This window comes from Ascaphus truei, chromosome 6 (assembly GCF_040206685.1).
Source record: "Ascaphus truei isolate aAscTru1 chromosome 6, aAscTru1.hap1, whole genome shotgun sequence".
Lineage (NCBI taxonomy): Eukaryota > Metazoa > Chordata > Amphibia > Anura > Ascaphidae > Ascaphus > Ascaphus truei.
In genome coordinates, this window is record NC_134488.1 from 128,020,844 (window position 1) to 128,026,233 (window position 5,390).

Below are 5,390 nucleotides of genomic sequence, written 5' to 3' on the forward strand. Positions count from 1 at the left end.
TTTTATGCTTTATTACACTTACACAACAGGATTAAAATTCAACTTGACAGGGTAAGACAGGGCTTCACATCAAAACTGTGTAGCTTTGGGGTCTGGTGGACAAATGAGCCCCACGGGAGAATCGACAGGGGCCCGGCACCGGGCTTAAACTTTATTTTACTGGTCCCTTGGCCACTGTCCATAACACCTCCCTTTCTGAGAAAAGAGCTCTGTGGAAAAACCCTTCCAGGTTTATGCCCAAAGATTGAAGCCAACTGGTTCTCTTGTAACCACAAGGCAGGTGATTTGCCCCAAAAGTCCAGAGTCCTGAGTGAGGGGCCTGCTGGCACTTTACATAGGGCTGAAGGATCCGCATTGCTTGGTAGCTTGCCCGATCAAGAAGGGTACAGTGTGGGTGAGCTGGGAAGGGAGCAAGACCATCAGGGATCAGGTGTAGGACCTGGGTGCAAGGAGTCTTGCACGGGTTGCCCCAATTCATAAGGCCTCTGCGCTGGCAAAACATTTTGCAATGGAATATTTTTGATCACTTCTTTATTGCTCTCTTATGTTGTGCAACGCTTTCTTTATGTTTCCTCTTTGTCAACCCTATAAAATTTATATTGCTGCTGCAAACAAGGCACTCCTCTTGTATTACAATAATTTATCTGTTTATCTTGCAGTATATTCTTTCATTCTGGTTAGCTTTTATTTTAGAGGTTTGTCACGGGAGACCAGGTTATTTACACCTTTTTACCAGTGTAACGGATTTTCTGGCCTGACTGACCCACCCAATCTCACATTGGCCCCTGTGGTCTAACCAGTCCCCATTACATGGTCGTGTCTGGTGGTGCACCTGTTGGCAACAGGACTCCTGAGTCTCCCGCATGATGTTGTGTGGGGAATGCCAACCCAGACAGCCAGCTGAGGTAGTGTGTTAGAGTCCTACCTACATACAGTGCAGCGCCTCCATCTCATCAGGATCTCTGCGTCCGCAAGGAGATGGTTCTGATGAGGAACTCCTTCTTGGTGGTGCCTTCCGCTGTGGAGTAACTTCACACTCACACCTTGGGGTTCTTGTGAACAAGGGCATCTTTATTGATGATGGTATAGGCAGACTGCCCTTTGCAGTGGTCAGCTCAGCCGCTCATCTCTCTGCTGCACTCCATCTGGAAGGTTCCTCCTTCTCCTAATGGAGTTGCTTTCCACCTCTCCCCTCAGGGAGATTAACCAGCTTGTCTCTCTTGAGCTGCCCAGACTCACAGCTATTGCATCCGCCTCTGCAACACTGTTGCAGACCTCCACATGACTCTCCTGAACAGAGTCAAAACACCAACAGAACTGAACTGCTAACTTTAGGCAGTTCTGTGTCTTATATCACCTCCAGAAAACAGACACCCTCTGTGTCACTAGGGGTGGAGACAAAGCATGTTGTCACCAGGGTTTGAGAGGAAACCTCCATGATTGTTGCTGGCAATCCTGCATACTTACCAGGTTTACTGCCAGCATGAGAAAGAGATATGTACACCAATTTTACACATGGCTACATTCTCCCCCTGGTGGAACCCAACGGTCCGGCTGGGATCTAAATTTGCGGAACCTTCCTTCAGGTAGCACTGCAAAACACAACAATACATTATTACAGTACATATCTTCATCATAACATAATAACAGCTACATCCTAACTTAGATGTGTAACAACCAGGATTACTCCCTGCTGGAGTATCCATTACTGGTACTACCATACCCTCTTAAGGTGGCCTGCGCACAGCATGGTCCTATGGGTTTAGAGCACCAATGCTATAACACTCTGGGTGACATACTGGACACCCACAATCAGCCCATATCTCTGGAATGGATGCTAGTGGACTGAGAGGATCATGCCCATACACTTCCTTAAGGCACTTCCTGGAAATGTAAGACACCTTTTCTGCTGTCTCATTATACCAATTCTCATCTGTTGTTTCACGATCCCAATTTTCTATGGAACTATCAGAATCCCAATTTTCCTCGTCTGATCCTTCCTCATCATCAGAACTATATCCCCTATCCTCATCAGTGGAACCCATCTCAAACTCAATTTCTCCCTCCCATGGATGGTGAAAATAAAGTAACAACTTTTGGCGTTTAGGGGGTTCCCCGGGCAATAGGCACAATATGAGCGACATTACCTAAATCCCCAGACGAAACTCATGATGTCGCTGTGGACCTAGAATTGGACCCAAGGCTCTTAGGCCTACACCTTACATTAATAGTACTACTATTATCACTGGTACATGATGACACTCTTCGCATAGACATTTCCCCTCCCGACCCATCATCAGATGTAAAGCACTCGCCCCAGTCCAAGTTTTTCCCAGTCCGTTCATCAAAAGTGGCTCGGGACTCCCCAGACAATCCTTGGCTAGACTGGGACCCAGATGAGAAAGTGACAGGGGCAGGGGTTTTAACTATGGCCGGGGGTTGGGCATAGGGGAACACCGCCGGCATAGGCGGGGCTCCGACCCGCAACTTCTCGCTACCTTGCCCGGTACCATCGGACTGGCACTCCGGTCCACTCGCCTCCTTATTCCCAGGCTTCCGCAGGGCCTGCCAGCTCTTCCCGGACCCAGGCGACCTGGTACAGCTGCTTGTCCGCGAGGACGTGGCCATCTTCCATCCGGTTCCGCTGTGCCAACCAGAAATTATGTCATGGATCTCGCGGGACTCACCGCCATCTTTCGTTGGGTTCCCCACCGGAACCTCTTCCTCCAGAACGATGTCCGCCGCCGGAAGTGAGGGTTCTGCTCTCCGCTCTGCTCGGGCCTGGGCTAGGCCTCTCTCCGCCGTTGCCACCACCGGCGCCTGGGGAGGGCAAGGATGTCGCTTACCGCTCCGTCGGCTCGGGATGGTTCCTTCTCCGCCGTCCGCTCTGCCAGTCACCACGGCCGTGGGACTCCACCTCTCAGGTTGTTTCTGCACCGGCGACACGAGACTCTGCTCCGCCGCGACACAGGTAAGTGCCGGTTCTTTCCCAGCACCGCTGTAGTGGTCTGCCGGTAGGCGCATCACCACCGTCGTCGGGGTCGCTTGCTCCTCGTCCGAGGAGTTGAACTCCGATTCAGGGAGTGGCACTCCCCCAGGGGACCGTTGGGGAGGTTCTCGGCCCTCACCTCGCTGGTACACTGGCGACAAAGTTTAATCTAACTCGGCCAGCACCGCGTTTTGAAAAAAACGTGTGCGCCGCGCGGCTGTCTCCGCCGCAACCTGGCCGGGTTTCGGCCGGTTTTTCCTGCGCCTCGGGCGCTTTCAATAGTAAGCGCCATAGCGCTTATCTATTGAAGCGCGGGAAAGCGCGGGAAACTCCGGTTTTAAACCGGAGAATGGTCCCGCGGCAAGCCTGCTGCGATCCCGGCCAGCTTGCGTCTTTAGTTAGATTAAACTTTGTCGGAGCAGTAGGTCTTTTTCTCTTCCGGCTCCGTCTTAATCATCAGGAGCGATCCCCAGGTACCGGGATCAACTGGTTCTTTGCAGGCCGCACGCGGGGCTTCAGCCGTCAGCATGGCTGCGTCCGCTCCAGCCTCCACGGTCTGCCCTGGTACAAAGGGCTGCACGGCCCCTAGGTAGTGGATGCCACATTGGGGGCACCAAGCCATTGTGCTGGCTTCTCCACCGGGCAACCTGCACTGCATGCACTGGCACCGCAATGTCTCTTTGTCCCCAGCCTTGACTACCAGGAAGACTCCTGGCAATGAATAGGGATATACCCCAATATCCATCTCGCTCTTTGTAGTGCTGGTTACGGGAGACACTTTGCACAGTGGTCTCTCCTGTTCACCAGCTCCTCGCAACTGTGGGACAGGAAGCTCACATCCAGCTCCTCCCTCAGACAACTCGGGTCTCGCTTGGCAGAGGTAGAGACCCCTCCCCCTGGTGAATATTTGGGGAGGGTCCCACAGATTCACGTTATGGCCCATAATTGGCTCTGAGCCTGTCACAGTCCTGGAGGGTGCGGCCACAGCTTTCGCGCCACTACCCCCAACAGGGTGGGGTTCTCTCTTTGGCGCCAATCCCGGCCAACTGTCTGCAACTTTTGCATTTGCAGAATTCTCTGCACTCGGCCCACGCGGTCTCCCAGGGAAGCGGGAGCCGCCATTTTGGTTCACTCGGCCATTCACTTTAGCAACTGAGGTAGCTCTGTGTGTATTGTACGCTGACTGGCAAGCAAATCCATCACTCTCCCCACACACCACTACAATATCCTCCTCACTGTCCTCCGGGGCAGTACCCCTAGGTCCCAGACAGGACAAAAACGGCGCGACCACAGCTTTCGCGCCACTCCACAGCTGGCTCCCAAAAGTCGTTTCCGTAGCTTGCTCTTCACCTGCACACACTCCATGTGTGCTCTCTCCGTCTGCCTCCGTCCGCCATTTTGGACCTTCCGCACAGCGCGGATCCTCCATTCTTGCGGTCGCCATTTGGTTACTGTATATGTTTTTATTGTACATGGAGCTCCTCTCTGCGGGGCAGCTGCCACACCGATACAATAAAGATTGCCTTGATGCACCACCTTGCGTACCTAATGTAGGCCGGACTTGTGTTTGCACTACCTCAGGCTAGGCAAACTCTCTCTGTGTCTGCTTTATCTCCTTCCTCCCAGTCTGTGCTCCCTAAGGTAAGTGGTCTGGAATGGGCTAGAGTACTCTGGCTCTTCCATGCAGTACTTGGGCGTCTACCTCTCTTGGTCAGCCTAGCGCAGACCCTCTCCAGGATTCCTGACCACGTTAACAGGCTATCCCTTTAAGCATCCTACCAACTAGCACTACCTCAAGGTGACTAGGACAGCTATAGCCGGCTCCAGACTCACAACTCCTCTCAGGTTCCCAGGTCGTCCCTGCAGTCTGACAACTCCATCAGTTCCCCTGACTACGCCTGGGTCCCATCCCAACACAGCACAAAGTGGCAGCATACACTCTCCTGTTTCCCAGTGTGCCTAGCAAAAGCCTGTCCTGTTGACAGGGATCTCAGCAGCGCCTACAAATGAAACGGATTTTCTGGCCTGACTGACCCACCCAATCTCACATTGGCCCCTGTGGTCTAACCAGTCCCCATTACATGGTCTTGTCTGGTGGTGCACCTGTTGGCAACAGGACTCCTGAGTCTCCCGCATGATGTTGTGTGGGGAATGCCAACCCAGACAGGCAGCTGAGGTAGTGTGTTAGAGTACTACCTACATACAGTGCAGCGCCTCCACCTCATCAGGATCTCTGCACACATTGGGGTTCTTGTGAACAAGGGCATCTTTATTGATGATGGTATAGGCAGACTGCCCCTTGCAGCGGTCAGCTCAGCCGCTCATCTCTCTGCTGCACTCCATCTGGAACGCTCCTCCTTCTCCTAATGGAGTACTTTCCACCTCTCCCCTCAGGGAGATT